The sequence below is a fragment of the Vidua chalybeata genome, chromosome 6 (assembly GCF_026979565.1).
Source record: "Vidua chalybeata isolate OUT-0048 chromosome 6, bVidCha1 merged haplotype, whole genome shotgun sequence".
Taxonomy (NCBI): domain Eukaryota; kingdom Metazoa; phylum Chordata; class Aves; order Passeriformes; family Viduidae; genus Vidua; species Vidua chalybeata.
Window position 1 is genome coordinate 14,706,679 of NC_071535.1, and position 12,792 is coordinate 14,719,470.

The following is a 12,792-nucleotide window of genomic DNA, read 5'->3' on the forward strand; positions in this document are numbered from 1 at the left end:
CCTTGAAAATTTTATTTCAAAACTACTTTCCTATTACGAGTCTTAAAGGCCTAGATGTTGTTTTTTTGGGTTTTTGTTTTTTTTTTTTTGCTTTAGTGGTTTGATGTTTTTTTTTCACCAGTCTTAGTATGTGTTTGAAGTAGCTTGAATTGCAAATTAGGAAATTATGAGAAAGCTAATTTCTTAAATTCATTACTTAAAGAGAAGTGAGATTCTTCCTGTTCAGGGTTGAGAAAGCAGTGCTGAGGAAGAAGAGGGAAATCTCCATTGAAAGTTAGGCATGTAATCTGCTTAAGTCATTCTGGAAGTCATCAATTATCTGCCTCTTTAGGCATCTTAATGCATCTATGTATGCCTACTCAAATAAGCTGCTCATTAACTGATGAAAGCAAATGATTAGTCAATGAAATTGAAAGTCACTTGTATTTAAATATTTATTCTGAATAATTTCAACTTTTATTCTTTTAAATGTAATATATGTTTGCATTAATTTAGTTATAAATACTTTCCAAATACACGATAGTATGCAGGGGAAAAATTGTTCTACATAATTCAGTAAAACAATTAATAAGGATGATGGTGTGATTACTGCAATGTTGATGGCTGTGATGCTATTCTTCTGATTAGTCAGATGCCTGTGTTGTGAATCAGCCTAAATGATATCAATATGGATGCAGTTGTTTCTAAGGAAAACTATAAAAACAATGTAAGTTCCCAAGTAATAGGGTAGTTTTGTAATAACCCTAGATGTAAGCTTTCCTACTATAAATCTGGGATGTTTACCAGTATACATCAAAATTGGTGATGTTAATGCCTCTGATTTAATTGGACTTGCTGTATTGGCATGTTAATGGTGGAGTAATTAACTTTAAAATGCTTGATTATTCCTTGTTAAAGAAATTATTTGGTATATAAAGACTTTTAGTAAGGTTTGGGGATTTTCGGTTTATTTTTTTCTTTTTTTTTTAATCTGAAATATCTCTGCTTTTCCAAATCTTTGATTGCATTCATGTCACTTTTGGTTTGCTTCTAGGAACTTGCACCTTTCCTTTAATTCCCTCATAACTGGGTCGAGTTCTTTGTCACTTGCATGCTCCCAGTGCTTCTTTTGATCCAGCCAGTCTGACTGTGTGTTTATTACAGCTGCCCTTCACTTCTGTGCTGCTTTATGGATGTTTTCAGAGAGTCTTTCAGGTTTGATTGACCTCTGGAGAAACATAGTTTGACCGGCTGGAATTGGTCATCTGCAGGGTACTGTAAGAATAAATGAGAGTAAGAAAGTACTCATCATTAAGTGAAAGAATTGATGCGTGTGCAGAGCTGCCCAGACTGGAGGAGTGACACAGTGATAACTGCAAGAGATTGTATGGGAATCTGAGTTTTGTTTCCCCCATTCAGAATGGTGGAGATGTGTTCTGCTGCTCATCTCATTCTTCTGTCCTTTCCAGGTCGTTCCTCGTCAGACACCAGGAATGTATCTGCCAGGCTGTTACTGTTTTCTTCTGATAGGTCTTTAAATATATCCAGAGTAGAAGCTGAGCACAGCAGCAGCAGAAAGGGGAGGTAGTCCAGGCTCTGCCAGTGCAGCTGCCAGTCAGCCTCACAGAATTTGGCTGCATATTTTTCTGAAAATTGAGAACTATTGAATTAAGAAAACATCTCAGAGTTTTTGCTCATAGTTGCTTCATGTTGGCTACTTAATGTTGCTGCAATCAAGCTACTGTACTTCTGGTAATTAGATGATACCAGGCATAATAATTGGTGGTTTGGCAACATTGATGCAAACTACAAGTAATGTGGTAAGAACAGGAAGGAATTCTTTCTTTTGCTTTGTATTTTCTATTTTTTTGATAACCAGGATTTGTGGAGCTGGTAATACTGAATAAAGCAAAATCTGCTGTGTTGTTTTTAGACAAGAGTCTCTACTTGAACTTGTATGTTTGAGTTCTGCTCTGAAAATGCAGTTCACAACTGACTGAATTACGGGACTGTCTATTTTAGTATTACAGAAGAAAGGAACTATCTTCAACTGATGGCTGTGGACTAGGGTCATGTACATTTGCGTGTGTCTTCTTTAATGTAACATTGTGTCAATAATACAAACAGGGACTGGAATTGAAACAAATATAGGAATATACTAATTCTGAGTTGTGCTTAGCAGAGAGTTAATTGACAGGTTTAGTATTATATTAACTTAGTTATATTGCTTCCAGAACCCAACATAGTGTCAGAAACCCTCAACTGCACAATTTACGAGGATTTAATGCCTTTAAAACATTATTTCTGAGGCCTGAGTAATTTTAGATAATAATATAAAAAATGGAATTAACAATAATTTAATTTCTTTCCTTCTAAATTGCCTCTATAATCATTAAATGAGTATTCAGTCAATACTGTATCCAGTAAACCACAACTTCTTTAATGTCTGGAGCAATCCTGTTATTTGCATATCTGGGAATGCTTTTGTATATATGCAGGAATAGCTCTCACTCCATTCTGGAAAATGAAAGGGTAAAAGTTACCTCCACCTGCATGCCTCTCTACCTTTATGATTTTGTAGCAAAACAGCTTATTTCAAGTTTTGAAGTTTTTGTTACCATTCAGCGATGGTAGATTTTTTTTTTTAACCCACATAGTCAAGAATATCCATCACTATATGTTATGAGCAGACCTAATGTGGAAAATTGGACTAACGCTGCAGTGATCTGTAATCTACATTTGGCATTAGGGAAAGATACCTATGAAGAATATACATTTAGAGAACTCTCTCAAGGATGCCTATTTTATTTCAATTTATTCTTTTTCATCTTGAATTTGTTCTGCTACTGTGGAAGACTGATGGATGAATCAGGAATGGGTCTGATTTGGATCTCTGCACTGCAAAGTTTAGTGGTGCTTTGTTGCACCAGGACTGGAGCTAAGGGACCTTCATGAACTGGTTAAGCCACCTCCTCTGCTAGCAGTGAAGTATGTTAGACCTTGTTCCAGCTTTCATGCTTGATCATAATATGAAAAGCTTTCAGAGAAGGAAAGAAAATACAAAGCTTCTCAGTCAATATTTAGATGTCTATGACCCCACATATTGGGGAAAAGAAACTGTCCGCATTGCATTTTGTGGATCTTAAATATTTTTATTTTTCAAATTCAGTTGGGATTCCATATTTACTCCTAAACCTAAGAATTTTATTTAAGACATCTATTAAAAAAGAAGCTTTAATTGAAGATAAAAACCTTTAGAGTTACTTAGCACAAGAGGAAGTCCTCAAGTCTGTGCAAATTGTTCCAGTTTTTTCTACCGATAGCTCAGGACTGACAGTACACAGAACAAACATGTCTTATCTCATAGGTATTTTTTACCACTTTACCTTAAATAAGGACTTCAGCTCTTCTGTCACTACCTTTTTACCAAATAAATTGTTGAATATTTTTGATTCAGTTTCAGTATTTTGTCAGTTGTTCTGGAAGGTCAGCAGTGCTACGATAACATGTGATACGAAATTGCTACATGAGGCTTGAAGCATTATACTGGTAAAATGTAATATTTATGGCTTCTCACCACTTTTGAACCCCAAACAGTAGGCAAATGTTTGCTTTATTGGACAATATTGAAAAATAAAGATTGCATTAAAAGATAAAAGTTGTTAATTGATAAAAGCTGCTGAAGTCTTATACTAGTTTAACTGTAAAGAATGAGAAGGAATGCTCATGTTCTAGTCCAAGAACATATGTTTATACAGAGGGAAATAACTATCTTTTCCATTTTGGAATTAAGTCAGATCATTTTACATGATCCATATTTTTTCTGCTCATATCTTTTATGAGAGCCCTTGCAACACTCTTGGTTTACTACAGAGCATTTTCATAGGACTGTAGAATTCCATATAATTTAGGGAAAAGATCCCTAAAATCCAGCTATCAGTGTAAGACTGCCCAGTCCACACAAGACCATGTCCATAAGTGCCACATTACACATTTTGTTGAACACCTCCAGGGGTGTTGACTCAACCAGGGTAGCATCTTCACTTTTACGTATTGTTACATATTCCAAAAGAAAAACAAAGACAAACCCAACAACAAGCAAACAAAAAACAAAACAAAAAAGAACAACCTAGTGGGCCTGTGGAAATGTCTTGGAAGTTATTTACATATTTTCCTTCAATAAAATAATCAAGTATGTTTTTTTTTTTGTTGCGGGTTTCTTTTTCTCTCCTTTGGTGAAATCTGTGACAGTCGAGGAGCTTTGAATGTCTTCTAAATTTGGGAGGAAAAAAGTTTCTTTATACTACATATTTTTATTAATTTAATACTAACTTCATCCCAACTCCACATTAAAGAAAATTTCAGTAGTGTGCCTATTTGCTTCAGGGAAAGACCATGTGAAGCCAAGTAGTGTAACTGGTGAGAAGTTCTTTTTTAGGATGAAATTAAAAACAACAAAGCATAAAATGTGGAGTAAATAATGTGCTACCCAACATATAGTACACATTTTAAGGTTGCACTAGGAAGAGTTGGTTTGATTCACCATTGATAATAAATACTTTTTTTGTTTGTTTGTTTTGTTGGGTGTTTTTTTTTTTTGAAACTAGGGCTAAAATTTGAATACTGGTTCTTGGGTGGTACATAAATTGATATGGCTGACTGCAGTAGATGTGAACTCTCATTTTAGAATTGGTAGAAGTTTTAGAGCTTGATTTACAATCCAAATGTCTGCTGGCCTTGCATCATACAATTACTGACTTCAGAGAAAGCCTTTTGTAAAGTAGGGAACTTAGTAATTTTGGATGTTGTGGCACAGTGGTAACAGTGAACTGTTGAATACCCATGTTTTGAGGAGCTTGACTTTCAGCCCCATGCAGAGAAAGGGTTTATGTTTATGCAAATAATGAGATTGAAGTCTCCACATGGGGTTATATTCAGGGGGCAGCTGCTGCTTTTACTTATCCAAAGCAAGAATAAATAATGCTTTGGAACTGTACTTGCCTCACAGCTTGCCCCCAAATTGGGGAAGAGAGAAATCCTTGCTCTAATGTTTGCTTAATTGCCTTCCTGTAGAAAGCCATAAGTGCCTGAAAAGCTTGGACATAACCTTTAAATTAACTAAACCATCACAAGTTAATAATTTGGTACCCAAGTAAATGACCAAATGATAAATAAATTCACAGATATGGTCAGTTATCCCTACTTGTGATACTGATATTATAGTTACCCATAAATTACACATTGAGCTACAATTTTCCTATGCAGTAAAAAACCCTCAAATATGTAGCATAATTTAATTCTAATTGCTGTTAAAACTAATAAATGTGTTTCAGACTGTTTGTATAGTTCAGATATTTTTATATTTAGAGAGGTGTGTCTTGAGTGTAATTTTTTTTTCATGACTTCCATGAAGGCTTAGGTCCTTGGATGTCAAAGAGTATTTTGCCTTCAAATTAATATGAGGCAGTAGGGAGTTTGTACTATGGTTTCTGATGTAACTTTATTGTTTGTACCATAATAAACCAAAGAAAAATAGTTGAAATGCTAAGTTGCTGGAATAACGAAAAGAAGAAGAGGATAAGTCCTGTTCTGTAGTCACCTCTTCCCCCTGTCCTCAGCATCTATGACCAGCTGTGATTATCGAGGCAGGATGCTAGCCCAGATGTACTTTTTCTTCCCAATCATAAATACAGTTTTTTACCTTACCCCCTAAGGATCATGCAGGACTTTGTTCATGCTGGAATTCAGTTGTATTTGCCTAAAGATTATTCACTAAATAAACAATGTGATTAATTAGAGTCCAGTTGCATAGAACTTACTATGTAATAACTTCGTTTTGAAGTTGTCAACAGTTTGAATAATGATTTAATTGCTCTAGGGACTAGTTGTTTAATTTCAAATTGTCAAAGATGTTGAAGAGCAAGAACCTTCATAGTCTTTCGGATTCAGCCTGTTGCTTATAGTGTGGCAAAAGCGTTCTACGGTAAATTTCAGTTCTCCTTTTTCTGATCATCCTTTTTTAATAGTAAGTTAGGTATCATATGAATGTGATTATTTTCAAGGACTGAATTACAAACCCACAAAATAAAAATAAAACCTGTTGATATATTCTGTGTTCTCTGATATATTTGGATACTTGGTTTTTGCATTAGTAATGTTTCAGTAGCAAATAGCCAAGATACTTGAAGATCTTGGCTGAGATTTGCAGAAGTAGCTTGTGGTTGCTTGCAGATTTCTAGAGCACTGGAGATTTGCAGAAGTGCCTGCTGTGTCACTTCTTGGATGCTTCTCTTGATGTCTTTATAGGAACTGATTTTTATTATGTTAGTGCTTTGAGTATTCATTGTGTTTGTGGTGTGTTTTGCAGTTAGACACTCAGAGTGTCTGCTTATCTTAGAACTCTTTCCTTCTACCTATTGATAAAATACATGAATATTGAGCTCTTAAAAGAAAAGGTGTCATTTAAAAAAAGAGGGAAGCCTTGCTGTTTCATAGAAGACATTGACATTCCTAAAAATTAGATTTCTAAAAATGTCGCTAATTCTTCCTTTTTGGTTTTTTTTTTTTTTTTTTTTTTTGCTTGTTTTTAACAAGATCCTCAGAAACTATAGAGCAAAGTAAAACTTTTTTTTTTTTTAATGTGGTATAAAGTATCTTGCCGGCTATGGCTGCAGCACGGGGGATGTTCAGCGCCGGGCAGTCCCGGCGGTGCCGCTGCCCGAGGGCTGTCGCCAGTGGCAGGTGCCCGTGGCCCGCCGGGGAGGGATCGCACCAGGCTTTGTCTGGGTGGGAGCACCAGCGCCATTTAGATGCTAATGTGATAGACGCTGCTGTTTTGTGCTAGACCTTGACTGCATCTCAGGAATGTGGCCTGTCTGGTTTTAGGTTGGCGTTCAAGCGGCCTACTGTAAATCCTGCCCGCCGATCGAGTGCTTCAAGCCGAGGTCTTCTGGCTTCCGTGTGCCGAAGGAAGCGGTTGTGCTGGTGGAGAATTAGATTTGTATACTTTTTTGGTTCTCAGATCTTACCTGCTGGTCTCTGTGCTTTGTGTTTACTGCCATCTGCGATTTGGCAGTAAAGTAAATTTGCTCTGTTAAGCCACACATGCGTCAGTAGCTTTTCTGACGAGGGTTGAACCTTTCTTTCTGTTTGTGTTTGCTTTTTGCTGGGGTATCTAAATGCTGCATTTTTCCCTTCAGCTTTTCTTGCAAATATATAGAGAGTGGAGTGTATTTCTATATTTTTACCATGAATGTGGCAGTTTTCTTTTATTAGGTTATTTTCTGGTTCAATGGAATATATATTCTGGTTCATGTTTAGAGGCAGTGAATAAATGAATAACCTAGACATAACAGGAACATGCTATAATAAATCTAAGTTCTACTTACTACATCTTAGAAGCAATTTGCTGTATTTTGTGCTGAAAATAAAGGATGTATTTATGTATGCTGCAAACACAAATTTTAAATGTAGCCCAGGGAATTAATTTTTTGTCAGTCTATTTTGTACATAAATGCAGTATCCATCAGATTTTCTGTGCTGCATTCCTTTTGTATTCTTGTAAAATAAAATAACAACTGTTTACTTTGTTTTCTGGAAAAACATACATTCTTTCAGATCTCTCTCTTAAATGCATTAAATAATAATTTTCTTCTGGATTTCCCTACTGTGTTAGGTGAAACATGCATGGGGCACAGGGGAGAAAAGCTGTGAATCTAGTTGGCCTTAGCTAGCAATTATTTTAGCAGATAAAACAAAACATGCAAATATCTCCTGAGCACTTAAGGCTGATCTTTCAGACACTGACTGTATCCCTAGCCAAAAAGGGGCATGTGATAGTTAGATTTTTGAAGGACCATGTGCTCTTGCTACAGAGCTAAATATTAAAATGCAAGAAAGCAGACTACCACATGGCGCAGTTGATTTTAATGGCAGTTCATGGTAAAATGCTCTCTCTTTATGTTGCCTTTTAGGTTACCTAGGGTGAAACAAAATTACAGGATTGGAGACTCTGGAAAAGCTCAGCATCAGCGTTTGAGGTAAAAATGAACATACTGAACTAATCTTGGGAGTGTCCTCTTTGTTAACTTTATGGAATTGATTGGAGGAGAAATTTTCATCAAGATCCATTTTGTGTTTAAGTTTTCAGGATTGATTTTAAAAAATTGGACTTCACAATCTCTTTTTATGTCTGGCAAAACTCACACTTTTAGGTGTATGTATTGTGCAAATTTTTTATTTTATAGCTTTAAGAACACTCTAGATCTGCTGAAATATGGTATTTTTGCTTTAAGTTGTAGTTTTACGTGTGTATATATATGTTCAGTATAAATATATAATATCTGTATTTGGCTAATATATCTAGAAATTCACTGTCATGAATTTGTATCTTTCTGAATTTTACTTTTATTTTACTATTTACTATTTTATTTTACTATTACTATTTACTATTTTATTTACTATTACTACTTTACTATTTATGTTAAATCACCACTAAAAAGACTGGTGTACATTGAGAGAAATAGGTGTTGCTTTTTCATGAGTTGACTGTATTTCTTGCAGTTTTAAATTGAAATAGTTTAAAGAAGCTTGAACTCTGATTTTTTTCAATGCCTTAACTCAAAGTGAAAATACATGTGAATGGAAAAAGCAGTACAATTATACAAACCATAGCAAAATTATATCAAGCATTCTAGTAATGTATTTCCCACATGAGCTAGTAATTAATGAAAGTAACCTGGAAATAGGACTGGGGATGTACGTGCACATTTAAACTAAATTATCTTTTAAATTTTAGGTTCTGATAGTAAACTAAAATAATTCATGTTCAGAGTGAACCTAAATAGTTTGTTTCTGTCAGCGAGTTTTGTTGTAGGCTCAACACATATAAATGTTTTTAAGCAACTGAATAACCACAATTAATCTTGCTATTGTAGTTCCCTTTTCAAATAATTTTTATAGTTCATAAGTTTTTGTTCTTGTTCTTTCTAAGAGTCAAGGCTTAAAAATTATGTGATTAATCTACAAGCTGATATCATGATGTCAAAATGCAGTTCAGGAAGCATAAACACAGAGACTGCGGAAATTAAAACGGTAAGACTGTGCTTTATAGTATGGGAGAAGCAGGTTTTGATGTATCACTGCACTGTGTTCTCCTCTTTTATATTTAAAGATGCTTTAGAGCCATAGAGTAAAGTAACTTTCATATGTGAGTTTATAGAAGTTGACTGAATTTCTTTGGAAAGAAAAATGAAAGTAGCTACTTCATTTTATTCATAGAAGTTTAGATGTTTATCATGAAACTCTTGCCCTGATACTTCTTATGAAGCTAAATATGATTAGAAATTTATTCAGTTTTTTATAAGGATCTGTGTGTGCTTTTTTTGTGGATCTTATATTCAAATGTGGTTGTGTTGGTGAAATATGATCAGCTTAAGAAAAAAAAGGGGGGGGTTGGTACAAGGGATTAGAATTAGAATTGAATTCATATGTTGTTCCAGATAGGAGATACAAAGTAAATGGTAAGGAAAAGAAATGACAGGTAAATTAAGGTCTTAGTTTCAATGGTATGCTTCAGTTTGAAATATAAGGTCAGCAAAAATAGGGAAAGGGGCTATCTGATTAAAACTACATAGCAGAAAAATGTGCTTTGATAACATAGGGAAGACAGAAATGTATTTAGTTCTGCTGTGCTCACCTTGCCTTGCATCTGAGATTCATATACTTCATGCTTTATCTTTTGTCATCGTGTTAGGGAGGTGAAAAGAGTCTGCATAGCACCAGTTCTACACTGCTTATCAAGCAGCTGCATAGTTAGGATTGTTGCACTGGCCTTGTACACATAATTTTAAAAAATGAAAGGTTGTTGCAGAATCTGACTGCATGTCTGTATTCTAAAAGAGAAACATCCCTTTATTGAATGTTTATTCTGAATGCCTCATGCACTGGTGTCACTAGAAATGTGCTACAAAACTGATTTTTGTTTTTACCTTGTATTGCTTTACTTGTAAATGCCCTGCAGCCTGTGTGTGTTATGCTGATAAATATTGGCATAGTCCTTTTGCATTTGACTGTTCAGTGTGCAGCAGCTCAACTGCTACATGAACGATGACTTGCTGGCTCTGTTGGTTGAGGTGGACTGATTGCAACACAAAGTGTTTATTAGGCTTTTGCCCTAAGTCCGGGTTTGGTCATACTGAACACTTCATGAAGGACTTAAGTGGTTTTCTGAGTCTGCTAAGTGTCATGTTATACTCCATTTCTCTCCTACAAGCAGACATTTAGGAGGTGTCTGCCAGGGATTTCACCTGTTAACTGTTGTACTGCTTGTAGAAGTGCTTCAGAATCAGCTCATCCAAATGTAGACCCTCAATTTAACTTTCATTTTAATAAGCTCTATAATGAAACTTCCTGGACAACAGAAAGCAGCTGTCATTGTGCTGGTATGTCTTGGTAGGCTATTAAAGAAGACCAGTGTTTGACTGGTTATGTATGAGAAGAATAGAAAAAATAGAATTCTTGTAGTCAAAATGAATATTCACAAAGTATATTTCTGATTGTGCTAGGGAAACCAGGGAAGATGGTCCTTAAAGGAATACTTACATTTGAGCTTTGTAAGTGTCTACTCATTCCCTTCTTGGAAAGGAGCACATCTGAAATACTTTTTTTTTTTTCTTTTTTTCATTTAAGAATATTGTAAAACCAAATGTAAAAATTGCTGTTAGGCAATGCATGGGATAAAGATCTTTGAAGGATGAGAGAGAAAGAATGTCTCATAAGATATGTTCTGTGTTAAAGAGAGCACAATATAAAAGAGATTTGTGATTCATCTTACTCAGTAATATTGACAGTTGTTTGATGTTCAAGTTTTGGACTTCTCTTTTTGGCATATAAAACTGAGGGTGTTTGGGATTTTTAAGTTCTCTTAAGAGAATTAAAGTTGCAGTTGTAATTCTTAAGAGAATTACAGTTGAAGTAGTTGCACTACTTCTTTTTCTGGAAGAAGTAGTGTGCTCATCTTGGCTGTTACTGAAAAAGTCAAATCCTTTTAAAAAGTACACTTCTTTTAAAAGAAAGCTTAGAAACTGGACAACATAGAAATATTGCGAGTTCACCTAAATTGATGCAAAACCAATTCTTGCCTCTGAATGCTTACAGTGTAAGCTGGTATGGAACATGCTTAGTGACATTTTACATTTTGTATATTAACATTTACATTCATTTTCTACTCTGTATTTCATATTTATAATATTTTACATTTTTCTTTTTATTTGGTCCTTGTTTACCCAAGTAAGAATTCTGTGTGTTAGATCATTCAGCAAGTTAATATTTCATGGAGCACTTGAACATAGAAAGTGCTATAAAGAAACTGCATTTCAAGTGTTCATGGAAGAGAATATTCAAGCAGCAAGGTTCTATTCATATTTTTTTATAAATTGTGGTTTATTTCCTTTAGTGTAAGTGGATTATTTTTACCTCTTGAGGCTAACTTGTTTTGACTGGTGCTGGTGTTTTTAGAGGATAAATTAGACATTCCAGGACAAAGATGAAATCCTAAAGCATCAGAAATAATGTTTATACGACAAGGATTACATTAGGTACAAATTTACAAATCAGTAGAGAAAGCAAATTAAATACACTGCAAATTGCAGTAAGAAAGTTTTGTTGTTAATTGGAGATGATTATAGTTTTGCATTAACTTGTGAATACAGCACAAGCTATGCTCACAAATGGTGGTAAAAACTTGAAAGTTGCATCCCCAGGATACTACTCTCTTCTCTGTGTGCCATAAATGTTCTAAACTGTCCTCCAAGCACGAGTGGATCCCGGATGTCTCATTCCAGGTGAAGCCTCTGGTTGGTTTGGTTGTATTCCTTAGTGTAGTAAAGCTTGAATTTTTTGTGTGCCAGAGGATGGCTTCAAATTGGATATAGTCATGTGACTGAAAAACCTACACCACAGTCCCAGATTTATTGAAGACTGGAAAAAATTGCTATTGCATGTTGCTGACTTCATTTCCAGCATTGTATATTCTTCTGACAAGCAGTTCTTCAAATGATGGAATAAGGGGTTAATTTTAGCCCTACAGTTCACTATCTGTTCATATAAATGTGCATTAAAATAAGGACTCTAGGTTGTGAATTCTGCTCTTAAAACTCTCAAGATTGGTGGCCATGAAACTGGAACTTTCATTATTATTTAAGTGGAACAAATAAGCTTGAGCCTTATCCAACTTCCATAACTAGTCTAGAGTCACAGGAAGTATGATTTGTTTCAGGTGTTTCTTACTCCAGATTCAGCTTCAGCAAGTTCTTAGTTTCTTGTTCTATCAGATTTCAAAATAATGCAGTGGACAAAGGTGGGACATCTTAAGCAAGTATCTTTATTACCCAACACTGGCTGAGTAGGACTAGTTTGGCTTTTTGTTATACTTCACTGTTAGCTAGTTTCAGTTAGCTCATGTTCAGTTTTCTGTCCACAGATTCTGAACATATGTGCTTACATCTCAAATGTTTTCAATTTAAAATCTGTTCTTCAAGTAGATGTGTTCTTTCTCTTTTTATTTCTAGATAATCCTGCTCTGCTTTTCTTTTATTGAAGAACTTAATATTTTTCCTTGCTATTGAAATAGAGACTCTAGAATGATACAATTACTGCATTATTCTGGCCTACTCCCATAATAATGTTGACATTGGTCTTGTCAGATGTTATATACTTGCAGTACAAATCATAGAAATGAGGGCCAGGACTAGGAAACCTTAGTATAGCAGAAAGAAACATTGAATTGGGAAGATAACTTTCTTTTTACTTGAC

General features: G+C 35.0%; 1 protein-coding gene across 1 annotated transcript in view; it reads left to right on the top strand.

The window, feature by feature from the left end:
• The window catches only part of DICER1 (dicer 1, ribonuclease III), a 66,091-nt gene that overhangs the window by 9,840 nt on the left and 43,459 nt on the right, over window positions 1-12,792 (top strand). The window contains exons 2-3 of the mRNA XM_053945196.1: window positions 7,953-8,018; window positions 8,972-9,072. The gene's annotated coding sequence lies outside the window, so the exon portion shown is untranslated. The remainder of the gene's footprint in view (window positions 1-7,952; window positions 8,019-8,971; window positions 9,073-12,792) is intronic.